Source organism: Capricornis sumatraensis, chromosome 10 (assembly GCF_032405125.1).
Source record: "Capricornis sumatraensis isolate serow.1 chromosome 10, serow.2, whole genome shotgun sequence".
Taxonomy (NCBI): Eukaryota; Metazoa; Chordata; class Mammalia; order Artiodactyla; family Bovidae; genus Capricornis; species Capricornis sumatraensis.
In genome coordinates this window covers 101215772-101229578 of record NC_091078.1, presented here as the reverse complement: position 1 = coordinate 101229578, position 13807 = coordinate 101215772, and the positions used below count along the sequence as shown (strand labels likewise).

General features: G+C 47.0%; 1 pseudogene; it reads right to left on the bottom strand.

The window, feature by feature from the left end:
- Positions 1-3091: 3091 nt before the first annotated feature.
- On the bottom strand, positions 3092-3983 carry LOC138087810 (RNA N6-adenosine-methyltransferase METTL16 pseudogene; annotated as a pseudogene).
- Positions 3984-13807: the final 9824 nt, after the last annotated feature.

Sequence of the window (13807 nt, the reverse complement as noted above, 5' to 3'; positions counted from 1 at the left end):
CAGAGGAGGCAGCCAGTAAATGATAGCACATTTCCAGTACATAATACATGAGCATCGTGCTCACGTTAGCCTGTCGCAGGCGGTCAGGGAGGAAGGAAAGGCAAGCAGCAGCCCACAGACTAGCTAGCTGCTCAGTGGCTCTAGCATTAGGACCGACATGTATTAGTGTCTGGGAAAGAGTGTGTGTGTGGTAGTCACTCAGAAGTGTCCACGGACTGTAGCCCACCAGGCTCCTCTGGCCATGGGATTCTTCAGGCAAGAATACTGGAGTGGGTTACCATTTCCTTCTCCAGGGGATCTTCCCGACCCAAAGATCGAACCTGGGTCTCCTGCATTGCAGGCAGATTCTTTACTGTCTGAGCCACCCAGAAAGCCACCTCCACCTGCAATATTGAGAAAGAGAGCTAACATTTATTGAGCACCTACTATGTGCCAGAGCTTCCCTGGTGGCTCAGATGGTAAAGCATCTGCCTCCAAGGCAGGAGACCTGGGTTTGATCCCTGGGTTGGGAAGATCTCCTGGAGAAGGAAATGGCAACCCACTCCAGTATTCTTGCCTGGAGAATCCCACGGAGCATGGTAGGCTAGAGTCCATGGGGTCGCAAAGAGTCGGACACGACTGAGTGACTTCACTTTCACTTTTTACTTTCATGCATTAGAGAAGGAAATGGCAACCCACTCCAGTGTTCTTGCCTGGAGAATCCCAGGGGCCTGGTGGGCTGCCGTCTATAGGGTCGCACAGAGTCGGACACGACTGAAGCGACTTAGCAGCAAGGTCAAGAAGAACAGGACTGGGGGGAGGGAGAAGTGGCTCCCACCAGCCCCACTGGGCGGAAGTCGGACTTTTCCCGGTTTATCCCGGGGCAAGTTCAGAGTGCAGAGCAGAGTTGAGGGAATGGGACTGAAGTAGGGGGACGCTGAGGGGTCACTGCAGCTGCCCAGGGAGGGTTGTGGTTTTCTGGTCGTGGGCCGTCCTGAGGTAGGAGAGTAAGGAAAAGAGAGATGTGGGCCACCCTTAGAAGGCTGGAATAAATCGGTCACTGATTGGCTGTGAGAGGTGAGATGGGGGGAGAACTCGAGGGGACACTCAGGTCTCCAGGCCCTGGGGAGCAGGGAGCCTGGTTACCTGCTGGAGAGACGAGGGTGGAGCCAACTGAAGGGGAGGCTGCCCAAGGGCTTTGCACAAGTTTGAGGAACACCAGGGATAGATGGGGGGTCTAGCTACATCTGATTCATGAGTGTGAAACCCACGAGAGCCTTTTTTTTGTTTTGAATGTATGTATTTATTTATTGGTTGCTGCACACGGGCTGTCTCAAGCTTCCTCGGGTGGAGGCTGGTCTCTAGTCGGGGTGCACGGGCGTCTCATTGCAATGGCTTCTCTTGTGGATGGGGCGCAGGCTCTCGGCACTCGGCCTCAGTCATGGAGGTGCTTGGGCATAATTGCTTTGCAGCTCGGGTGATCTTCCCAGACCAGCAGCTGAACCCATGTCCGCTGCACTGGCAGACAGGTTCTTAACCACTGGGTCACCAGGCAAGTCCCCAGGAGGTCTTAATGGCCAGCTGAGATTAATCACGATTTCTACCCCTGAGCAAGTCTCCTCCGGAAACTCCTGGAAAAGGCTTTTTCTCTTCCTCTGGATGTTGTGGTGTGAGAGTGTGTGACCCAGACCTGCGGTAGCCATTTCACTGCCACAGGGGCAGAGCTTGGAACCAGCAGACAAATTAGGCCCCCGGGAGGGGGAAACCGGGCCCCGTGTGGAGCCCATCCCTGCTGAAGCTTCAGTTCTCTGGCTCAGTACATGAGAGGGAGCCTGACTAGGGCAACCGGGATGTTAGCCTGCGCACGCCCCAAGCTGACAGTGAACCGGGCCTCTGTTTGACACCCATGCCCTTCAACAGGTTTTACTGAACCGGGATGGGTGTTTCAGCCACCATCCCAAACTTTCTGTGTATTTGGAGGGTTAGAACCCGGGTCTCAGAGGGTTGGAGCCTCACGTGGGCCTGATTCTGGGAAGTCGACCTTTTACAGTCCATACCGAGAAACCTATTTAGACACGGACACTCCTTGACACCTTTTGTCTTGTGGTCACACGCTAACGTCAAGATGTTCCAGGATCCCGGATGGCCTGCACAGTCTTCACAACCAAAGCAAGTCTTGCCATTGTTAGAAACCAACCTGGGAACAAGCAGAGCCGACAGGGCTTAAGCTACGTCGGCTCTGAATGGACATGGGCCCTTGCTTCATTGCCTGAAAGCTGTACATCTGTTTCAGATTGTACACTGTGTGTCTGTGCTTTGATTCACAGCAACCTCCCATGTTATGGAATTGATTTGCACTGAACAGCACTGTCAATAAAAAGAAATAAGTGTCTGAAGAAGAAAGATAGCCTGCCAGCAGACCCTGACCAACTGTTGTAACAATGGACTGTCTGTCCTGTGTGGCTTGAAGCTGCACAGAATTCAAGGGCCTCTCCTGGGGACCCTCATCACTGCAAGGCCAAGGAAACAGGCTTTGGTGGTGGGACCCGCAGTACATGACCACAGGATTCCAGTCTCTAGGTCTGTGATCTGAAGAGCATGGACCTTGGAGACAGACTTGAGTTCAAGCCCCAGTTCCACCACAAGGAAGTTACTTAACAATCGCAAACATGAATATAATCAAACCTACTTCTTGGGTAGTAGTGAGTGAAAGTCACTCAGTCGTGTCTAACTCTTGTGACCCCATGGACTGTAGCCTGCAAGGTTCCTCTGTCCATGGGATTCTCCAGGCAAGAATACTGGAGTGGGTTGCCATTTCCTTCTCCAAAGGTGATCAGCTTAAGTCAGGTTTAAATCCTTTATAAGTTTACCGATGGCATTTTGTTGATGCTGATCACAATTATTTCTCTGAACTGCCATACTACAATGCCCTGTAATTTTTTTTTTTTAAGGAGGCAGGTGTTTAAAAATGGACTCATTTGTTGGTTTTTAAAGACAATTCCACATAATGTTACTAGTGGGCTAATGATGGAATTCAGCTTGCCACCCCCCAGGCCACTCTTCAAAGCAAGCTGCTTTATAGAACTTTCCCAACTGTGCGAGAATTTTGGGGTTAACTAGCAACAAGCCTGAAAGTTTGGTTACATATATAAGTATAAAGCTGGTTCATCAAATCCCTGTTCTGGCCCTCAACCCAGTGCATTTCAACTAAGGCATCATCTACCTCCTTCTTAACGTTTATCAGACACTTGAATAAGTAAAGTCCAGCCACTCCTTGGAGATGGTTCCCTTTTTCAGACACTGGGCTGCTGAAGGGCTCAGGAGCCTCGTGGTCCTGGGCTCCATTGCTAGAGCCTTTACAACCTTCCAGAACCTCCATGTCCTGCTTTTCCTCACTCCTTTCATCCTCCGTGGGTTCTGGGTTTTCCTCCCGGGAAAGCGAGTCCTGGCTGGGGCCGTGGCCTTTCCTGGGGGCCCTGGGCAACATCCTGGCTCCTGCCAGACTCTGGGGGAGACGTTTCCTCTTCCAAGGCTTCGACCACGTCCTTGGGCACTAGGGGCCCTTCTCTCAGCCGTCTCACTCTATCTCTCTTCTTCCTCCTTAAGTGAATCCAGGAGTTTTCTATGGCCATTAGGAAAAGGCTGATTTCCTCCTTTCCGCAGGGAACTCGTTTATGCTGGACCTTTAGGTCAGTGAGGATTTTTTCAGTCCATGCTGTCACAACCACGATGCCTTCCACTGTCTCAGGGCTCAGAGATGACGCTTGGAGGGCTAGTTCTTCCATCACAGACCCCAGGGCTACAAACGTAATGGGCTTCCTTGGCTTCTCTAGTTTTCTTCGCTTACTGGGTGGTGATGGTACTGTTACGTCATCATAAAAACTCCAAGCCAAAGCCCATCTCATTGTCCGACCCTGGCAGAGTTCAGTATAGGTGACTTTAGGAACCCCTTGTATGTGAAGTTCTTCCTTCAGAGGAGCCAGGCTGCATTTCTTTCCCAGCATACCCAAGCATTCTTGGGTATTGAGCATCAAATGGTATTAAGTATCATTTTAAGGTGCCCGGCAGGCCCCCTCTGGGATCTCAGATTTTTGTAATGCAGATAACAGCCACAGGGTCAAATCTCAGACTGTCCACCATACCATCCAAGTGACCCCTATAGTAGCTCCCCACAAAGAGAAAACTCTCAAAAAATGTCAATTTCTGCTCCTGTTCTCTATCATTTTACTGCTCAGTATAAGAATATCCAAAACATTCATAACTTCAATATGAGACTTTCTAATTACTTTGGGGCTGAAGACTGAGATCTAATGTGTGAAATGTTAATGCTGAACATACGTTCTCGTCTGTGTCCACTAGCATTCTTTCAACTTGACTGACATATAAGTTAGGTCTGATTTAGGTGCATGGCTCAAGGACTTCTGACAAATGTATGCACGTATGTAACCACCGATCAAGGCATACATGGTTTGCACCAGAAAGTTTCCTCATGCCTCTTTGCAGTCAGACCCTCCTAACCCCTAACCCAGGGAACCACTGACCACACCTCCACCATCAGAAATCAGATGTGTCTTCTCCCGAATGTCCTATGGATGAAATCACACACGTGGTCTTTCCTGTCTGCTTTCTTTTTTCCACCATCATGTTTTGGGGATTCATCCCATGTATTAGTAGGTTGTTCCCTTACTGCTAAGAACTAATCCATTGTGTCACAATTTGTTTACCTATTTACTTGGCTTCCCTGGTAGCTCACTTGATAAAGAATCCATCTGCAATGCAGGAGACCCTGGTTTGATTCCTGGGTCAGGAAGATGCACTGGAGAAGGGATAGGCTACCCACTCCAGTATTCCTGGGCTTCCCTTCTGGCTCAGTTGGTAAAGAATCCACCTGCAATGCAGGAGACCTGGGTTTGATCCCTGGGTTGGAAAGATCATTCTGTACAGTTATAAACTTGGCTGTTGTATATGTGTGTGCCTTTGTGTGAAAACCTAAAGCATCACTGCTTAAGTATTCATCGTGTAGAATATTGGTAGATATTAGGCTTATGTGATAGGTCTGTCCAAATGAGGTCCCTGTCAGGAGGGCAGAAGTAAGACCTGAACACAAAGGCAGCATCAGGATCAATTCTTCACAGACTCAGAGAGTAAGCCCCCAAGTTAATATCATGAGAAGAAGAGCAAAAGATTAGTCCACAAAATCAAAGTAAATAAGCGAAATAAAGACTTGACTCAAAATGATGCACTTAATTTCAAATAAACAAAAGCAGAGATAATCAGATGGCTACTCACTCCAGTATTCCTGGGCTTCCCTCGTGGCTCAGCTGGTAAAGAATCCACCTGCAATGCAGGAGACCTGGGTTCGATCCGTGGGTAGATGAGGGACATTTGTTTCCAGCTTTTTTGCTATTATAAATAAAGCTGCTCTTTGTGTGCCAGTCTTTCAGTAATATTTCATTTCTCTTGGGCACGTATCTAGCTGCAGAACTTCAGAGTTATGTGATAAGTAGATGTTTAAATTTTTAAATGTTTCTAAAAAGTGCCCAACAGGGTGTGAGAGGTCCAGTTGCTTCACGGTCTTTGCTGACACTTGATATTCTTTTAGCCATTTTCGTGGAAATGAAGGGGTAACATTGTGCTGTTACTAACTTTTTTAAAAAGTTGGTGGGAAAATGCATATAACATAAACTTTTACCATCTTAACCATTTTAAATACACAGTTCAGTGGCATTAACTACAGTCACATTTTGTGTAACCCTTCAGTTCAGTCCAGTTCAGTTCAGTCACTCAGTTGTGTCCAGCTCTTTGCAACCCCATGAATCGCAGCACACCAGGCCTCCCTGTCCATCACCAACTCCTGGAGTTCACTCAGACTCGCGTCCACTGAGTCAGTGATGCCATCCAGCCATCTCATCCTCTGTCGTCACCTTCTTCTCCTGCCCCTAATCCCTCCCAGCATCAGAGTCTTTTCCAATGAGTCAACTCTTCACATGAGGTGGCCAAAGTACTGGAGTTTCAGCTAGAGCATCATTCCCTCCAAAGAAATCCCAGGGCTGATCTCCTTCAGAATGGACTGGTTGGATCTCCTTGCAGTCCAAGGGACTCTCAAGAGTCTTCTCCAACACCACAGTTCAAAAGCATCGATTCTTCGGCGCTCAGCCTTCTTCACAGTCCAACTCTCACATCCATACATGACTACTGGAAAAACCATAGCCTTGACTAAACGGACCTTTGTTGGCAAAGTAATGTCTGCTTTTGAATATGCTATCTAGGTTGGTCATAACTTTTCTTCCAATGAGTAAGCGTCTTTTAATTGCATGGCTGCAGTCACCGTCTGCAGTGATTACTGCCATCCATCTCTAGAACTTTCATCTCATGCAACTGAAACTCTGCCCCCATTAAATCCTCCTCATTAATGTCTCCTCATCCCCCTTCCCCCAGCCCTGGGCAGCCACCAGTGTACTCCCTGTCTTTGTGAACTTGGCTAGCGCTCTAGTACCTCGTATAGGGGAACTGTACAGTGTCAGTCCTTTGGTGGCTGACTCGTTTCACTTAGCATAATGTCCTCGGGGTCTCTCCATGTTGTAGCATGTGTCAGAACTGCCTTCCTTTCGATTCTTTTGGGTAAGTATCCAGAAGGGGGATTACAGGATCTTACGCAAATCCCATGAATGGAGGAGCCTGGAAGGCTGCAGTCCATGGGGTCGCTAAGAGTCGGACACGACTGAGCAACTTCACTTTCACTTTTTACTTTCATGCATTGGAGAAGGAAATGGCAACCCACTCCAGTGTTCTTGCCTGGAGAATCCCAGGGATGGGGGAGCCTGGTGGGCTGCCGTCTCTGGGGTCACACAGAGTCGGACATAACTGAGGCGACTTAGCAGCAGCAGCAGCGGATTCACCGCACCGTCTCCCATAGAGGCGGCACCACATTACGTTTCCACTGTAGGTGCACAGAGTCCCCATTTGTCTACTGACACTTGTTGTTTCCTGTTTTCCTTTTTTTTTCTTCTTTTTTTAAAAAAAACAGTCATCCTAATAAGTGTGAGGTACAGTTACAGTACAGTTCAGTCGCTCAGTTGTGTCTGACTCTTTGCGACCCCATGAATCGCAGCACGCCAGGCCTCCCTGTCCATCACCAACTCCCAGAGTTCACTCAGACTCACGTCCATCGAGTCAGTGATGCCAACCAGCCATCTCATCCTCTGTTGTCCCCTTCTCCTCCTGCCCCCAATCCCTCCCAGCATCAGAGTCTTTTCCAATGAGTCAGCTCTTCACATGAGGTGGCCAAAGTACTGGAGTTTCAGCTTTAGCATCATTCCCTCCAAAGAAATCCCAGGGTTGATCTCCTTCAGGATGGACTGGTTGGATCTCCTTGCAGTCCAAGGGACTCTCAAGAGTCTTCTCCAACACCACAGTTCAAAAGCATCAATTCTTTGGTGCTCAGCCTTCTTCACAGTCCAACTCTCACATCCATACATGACCACAGGAAAAACCATAGCCTTGACTAGACGGACCTTAGTCGGCAAAGTAATGTCTCTCCTTTTCAATATACTATCTAGGCTCGTCATAACTTTTCTTCCAAGGAGTAAGCGTCTTTTAATTTCATGGCTGCAGTCACCATCCGCAGTGATTTTGGAGCCCAAAAAATAAAGTCTGACACTGTTTCCACTGTTTCCCCATCTATTTTCCATGGAGTGATGGGACCAGATGCCATGATCTTCGTTTTCTGAATGTTGAGCTTTAAGCCAACTTTTTCACTCTCCTCTTTCACTTTCATCAAGAGGCTTTCCAGTTCCTTTTCACTTTCTGCCATAAGGGTGGTGTCATCTGCATATCTGAGGTGATTGATATTTCTCCCAGCAATCTTGATTCCAGCTTGTGCTTCTTCCAGCCCAGCGTTTCTCACGATGTACTCTGCATAGAAGTTAAATAAGCAGGGTGACAATATACAGCCTTGACGTACTCCTTTTCCTATTTGGAACCAGTCTGTTGTTCCATGTCGAGTTCTAACTGCTGCTTCCTGGCCTGCATACAGATTTCTCAAGAGGCAGGTTAGTTGGTCTGGTATTCCCATCTCTCTCAGAATTTTCCACAGTTTATTGTGATCCACATAGTCAAAGGCTTTGGCATAGTCAATAAAACAGGAATAGATGTTTTCCTGGAACTCTCTTGCTTTTTCATGACCCAGCGGATGTTGGCAATTTGATCTCTGGTTCCTCTGCCTTTTCTAAAACCAGCTTGTACATCAGGGAGTTCACGGTTCACGTATTGCTGAAGTCTGGCTTGGAGAATTTTGAGCATTACTTTACTAGCGTGTGAGATGAGTGCAATTGTGCAGTAGTTTGAGCATTCTTTGGCATTGCCTTTCTTTGGGATTGGAATGAAAACTGACCTTTTCCAGTCCTGAGGCCACTGCTGAGTTTTCCAAATTTGCTGGCATATTGAGTGTAGCACTTTCACAGCATCATCATTCAGGATTTGAAATAGCTCCACTGGAATGCCATCACCTCCACTAGCTTTGTTCTAGCTTTTAGTGTGAGGTATAGCTCACTGTGATTTTGATTTACGTTTTCTTAATGGTTAGCAACGTTGAGCGTTTTTTCCCATGCTTGTTGACCACGTCTATATCTTCTTTGGAGAAATATCTAGTCAGTCCCTTGGCCAGTTTTTAACATTGGGATGTTAGTTTTCTGTTGCTGTTGCCACTAGTTTTTCAACTGTCCTTCTCTTGGTGATGTCATTTCATTTTATAGATGAGGACACTTTAGTTCAGAGTGGCAAAGTGACCACCATGGTACTAGTCACAGGCATTGTTCTTATGCCATCAAAGATAAAAATGAGCGATCGTTTGGATAATCATTTGAAGACTGATTGAACATATACTAAGGGCAATAGAAGTGTGACACAGGCTGGGGATAGACGTTTACAATTTCCTGGAGGGAGACAGATAAATAAGCAGGCAATGTTAGCACAGTGTGATGAGCACCATGACTGGGGAAGAACATTCTGCTCTGACTACTTGGGAAACTGGAAAGAGTTTAGCAGAGCTGGAGGGCTAAGCATAGGAATGGCTGGCAGTGAGGCTGGAAATGGAGATTGGTCACGGTTCCTAGCTGTAAACAACAGAATCCCCTCAGGCTTGTTTAAGCAGAAAGTAAATTTGTAAAAGAATATTAGAACATCCCCAAGAGGACCAGAGAATGGGGCTTGGAGGCCACAGAACCAGAAACAGTGCCCAAACTACCTCCACGGGGCTTTCAGCAGAGACTCCACTGTCACCGCCCTGCCGATATAGCCACCGAAGCTCCCTGACTGTGGTGGTAGAGACACCCAGTGCCCACCAGTGCTGGCCCCCCAAGCCGCTTGCCTCTGCTCTCATTCTGGTCTTCACGATTCCCCAGAGTGCCGGCTTCCTCACCCCGCTCACTGGTGGATGAAACCTTGCATGGCTGTGTCTGATGGACAGAACCTGAGCTCCCCAGGTGCAAGTCGGGAAAAGGAGCGTTTCTGGCTTCTGTCTTCGTGAGGCAGGACTCTAAAGGAGGGGAAACTCCCCAGTCATAGACAGGGTTTAAAAAGCAGTGGGCAGGTTCACACAGACACTTGTACGAGAATGTTCACAGCAACTTTATTTGTAATAACCAATAACTGGAGAGAGTCCAGATGTCCTTCAGCAGGTGTTTAATGGGTAAACAAAGTCTGGTCAGTCTGGTCCATGGAGTATTCCTCAGCAGTGAGAGGAACGGGCTATTAATACATACAGCAGCCGGGATGACTCTCCAGGGAACGACGCCGAGTGAAAGAAGCCAGTCCCCGCGGGCTGCACACTGGGTTACCCCATTGATATGACATTTTTAATCTGTATTTATTTGGCTGCACCAGGTCTGAGTTGCAGCAGTCAGGATTCTCAATCTTGGGCCCCCTGCTTTGGGAGAGTGGCATCTTAGCCACTAGACCGCCAGGGATGTCCTGATGTAACATTTTGAAAGAGAAAATCTTAGAAAGCAGATTGGTGATTGCCGGGTGTCAGGTATGTGAAAAGGGCTCAGTGGGAGTGAGATGGGGTTGGTTATAATGATGGATAGGCTGGTCTGTATCTTGACTGTGGAGGTGTATACGTGGACTCACGGACACAGCTGAGTGACTTCACTCGCCCACTCACACACCCATGAGTGCGAGGGGAACTGTAACTCTGGGGAGATGGGTGTGTTGTGTCCATGCTAGAACCCCGGTTCCGTTACTGCGCTGTATTTCATAAATGTGTTGGCATTGGAGGGAACTGGGCAGAGGCTCATTCTCTGTGTATCATTTATTACAGCTACATGTAACTTACAATTATCACTATAAAAACATTAAGAAAAAAATTAGCAGTGGGAAGCCAGAACACACTAGGCGTCTGGGGGTTTATTTTAAGAGCAGCGGGGAACTATTGAGGAATTGTAAGCAGCAGTGACATGTCTTCCTTTAGCACCTATTTTCTATCCAATGGTAGGATAATGTCCTGGTTTAAGTTACAACTGTGACAGTTTACTTTAAAATAAAATTTAAAAGATCTGAAAAAAAGCCAAAAAATAAAACCTTGATGTGGTTTCCCAGAGTCTTCAAGAAGGCAATTTTAGGCTCAATATGTGAACTGTGATTCCTCATCCAGAAAAAAATAATAAGAAATCATTCTCTCATTCATTCCACAAGCATTTCTTAAGCACGTCCTATGGGTCAGGCACTGAGCCAGGCCCTTCAGATTCTGTGATGAGTAAGACAACCCTGCCTTTGTCAGATTGCACTGTTAGACCCTGGGGGGAAAAAAAACAATGGCTCAAATACGAAATGGACTTATGTGAAAATCATGTAACCTGAAAGCTGGGGACAAAGGTCCAGAGAGGGCGCAGTGGCCTCACAGCGTCACTCGCGTCCCAAACTCCTACTGTCTTTCCGCTCCGCCGTCCTTGGCAGGCGGTCTCCAGAAAGGACGAGGAGCTGAATCAGCAAGCGCCTCAGTTCCCCCCGAATGCTCCCCCAACCCCAGGGCTGCACCCAGAAGCTTCTGTTCCTGTCTTGCTGACCCCTCCCATCCCGAAGGGAGCTGGCAATGAGGCTGATGAGGAGAATGGATGCTGTTGCTGTTGTTCAGTCCCTCAGTTGTGTCCGACTCTGTGACCCCATGGACTGCAGCACCCCAGGCCTCCCTGCCCTTCACCATCTCCCGGAGCTTGCTCAGACTCATGTCCGAGTCGGTGATGCCATCCAACCATCTCATCCTCTGTCATCCCCTTCTCCTCTTTCCATCAATCTTTCCCAGCATCAGGGTCTTTTCTAATGAGTTGGCTCTTTTAATTAAGTGGCCCAAGTATTGGAGCTTCAGCTTCAGCCTCAGTCCTTCCAATGAATATTCAGGACTGATTTCCTTTAGGATTAACTGGTTTGATCTCCAAGGGTGTCCAAAGAACTCTCAAGAGTCTTCTCCAACATCAAAGTTCAAAAAGCATCTATACTTCAGCACTCAGCCTTCTTTATAGTCCACCTCTCACATCCATACATGACTACTGGAAAAACCATAGCTTTGACTCTATGGACCATTGTTGGGAAAGTAATGTCTCTACTTTTAATATACTGTCTTATGTTTGTTACAGTGGTTTTTTTTTTTTTCCAAACAGCAAGTGTCTTTTAATTTCATGGCTGCAGTCACCATCTGCAGTTATTTTGGAGCCCCCCAGAATAAAGTCTCTCACTGTTTCCCCATCTATTTGCTAAGAAGTTGTGGGGCTGGATGCCATGATCGTAGCATGTTGAACGTTGAGCTTTGAGCCAGTTTTTTCACTCTCCTCTTCTACCTTCATCAAGAGTCTCTTTAGTTCCTCTTCACTTTCTGCCATAAGGATGGTGTCATCTGCGTATCTGAGGTTATTGATATTTCTCCCAGCAATCTAGATTTCAGGCTGTGATTCATCCACCCCAGCATTTCTTATGATATACTCTGCATAAAAGTTAAGTAAGCAGGGTGACAATATAAAGCCTTGATGTACTCCTTTCCCAATTTGGAACCACTCCTTTATTTCATGTCTGGTTCTAACTGTGGCTTCTTGACCTGCATACAGGTTTCTCGGGAGGCAAATAAGGTGATCTGGCATTCCCATCTCTTTCAGAATTTTCCACAGTGTGTTGTGATCCACACAGTCAATGGCTTTAGCGTAGTCAATGAAGCAGAAGTAGAAGTTCTTCTGGAACTCTCTTGCTTTTTCTATGATCCCTTGGCAATTTGATCTCTGGTTCCTCTGCCTTTTCTAAATCCAGCTTGAACATCGGAAGTTCTCGATTCACGTACTGTTGAAGCCTCACTTGGAGAATTTTCAACATTACTTTGCTAGCATGTGAGATGAGTACAATTGTGTGGTAGTTTGAATATTCTTTGGCATTGCCCTTCTTTGGGATCAGAAAGGAAACTGACCTTTTCCAGTCCTGTGGCCTCTGCTGAGTTTTCCAAATTTGCTGGCATATAGAGCGCAGCACTTTAACAGTATCATCTTTTAGGATTTGAAATAGTTCAGCTGGAATTCCATCACCTGGGCTAGCTTTGTCCGTAGTGACACTTCCTAAGGCCCGCTTGACTTTGGACTCCAGGATTTCTGGCTCTAGGTGAGTGATCACACTACTGTGGTTATCTGGGTCATGAAGATCTTTTTTGTACAGTTTTTCTGTGTGTTCTTGCCACTTCTTCTTAATATCTTCTGTTTCTGTTAGGCCCATACTGTTTCTGTCTTATTGTACCCATCTTTACATGAAATGTTCCCTTGATATCTCTAATTTTCTTGAAGAGATCTCTAGTCTTTCCCATTCTATTGTTTTCCTCTATTTCTTTGCAAAGACTCAGGAAGTCTTTCTATCTCTCCTCGCTGTTGTCTGGAACTCTGCGTTCAGATGGGTATATCTTTTCTTTTCTCCTTTGCCTTTTGCTTCTCTTCTTTTCTCAGCTATTTGTAAGGCCTCCTCAGACAACCATATTGAGTGACAACTAACTGGTGTCATCTGCCCATGTGTGTGATGGACATATGACACACGGCCTGCAGAGCTGCAAATCCAGCCTTGAGGCAATTAGGGAAGACGTCACAGAGAAGGAGGTCTTTTTTTTTTCTTTTTTTTTTTTGCCAAAAAAATATTTATATGTTTATTTGGCCATGTGAGGACCTTTAGCTGTGGGACCTTCAGTCTTCAGTACAACATCAGGATCCTTAGTTGAGGCTTGAGGGGCTTTTAGTTGCGGTATGTGAACTCTTGGTTGTGGCATATGGAACCTAGTTCCCGGACCAGGGATTGAACCTGGACCCCTGCACTGGAAGCAGAAGTCTTAGCCACTGGATCACTAGGGACGTCCCAGAAAGAGACCTTTTGAAGACATGCTCATCGAGGGACCTGCATTGCAGGTACCAAGCGTGGGAAAAGCAGCTCTTGTGTGTAAGACAGAAAGGAAAAGCTAGTGATGTTGGAGCATAAGCGTGTTTTAGGAGGGTTGGGAGAAAAGGCTAGAAAAATGAGCTGAGACCAGAACAGGAAAAGCCTTGAATGTCACGATAGGAAGTCTGGACTTGGTCCTCTAAAGCAGTAGTTATCATCTGGGGGTCTTGTTAAAACACAGACGGCTAGGCCCCACCACCAGACTTCCTGACTGAGTCTGTCTGGGATGGGGCCTGACAATTTGAGTTTCTTCCTGCTGATGAGGGGACCCCATGTGGAGAGACGCAGGTGTCAGGAATAGGACAGAAGTTTTCAAGCAGGGGAATCATACGATCAGTTTTCTCTAGAAGGCTCTTCAGTGGAACTAACCCAGGGACCG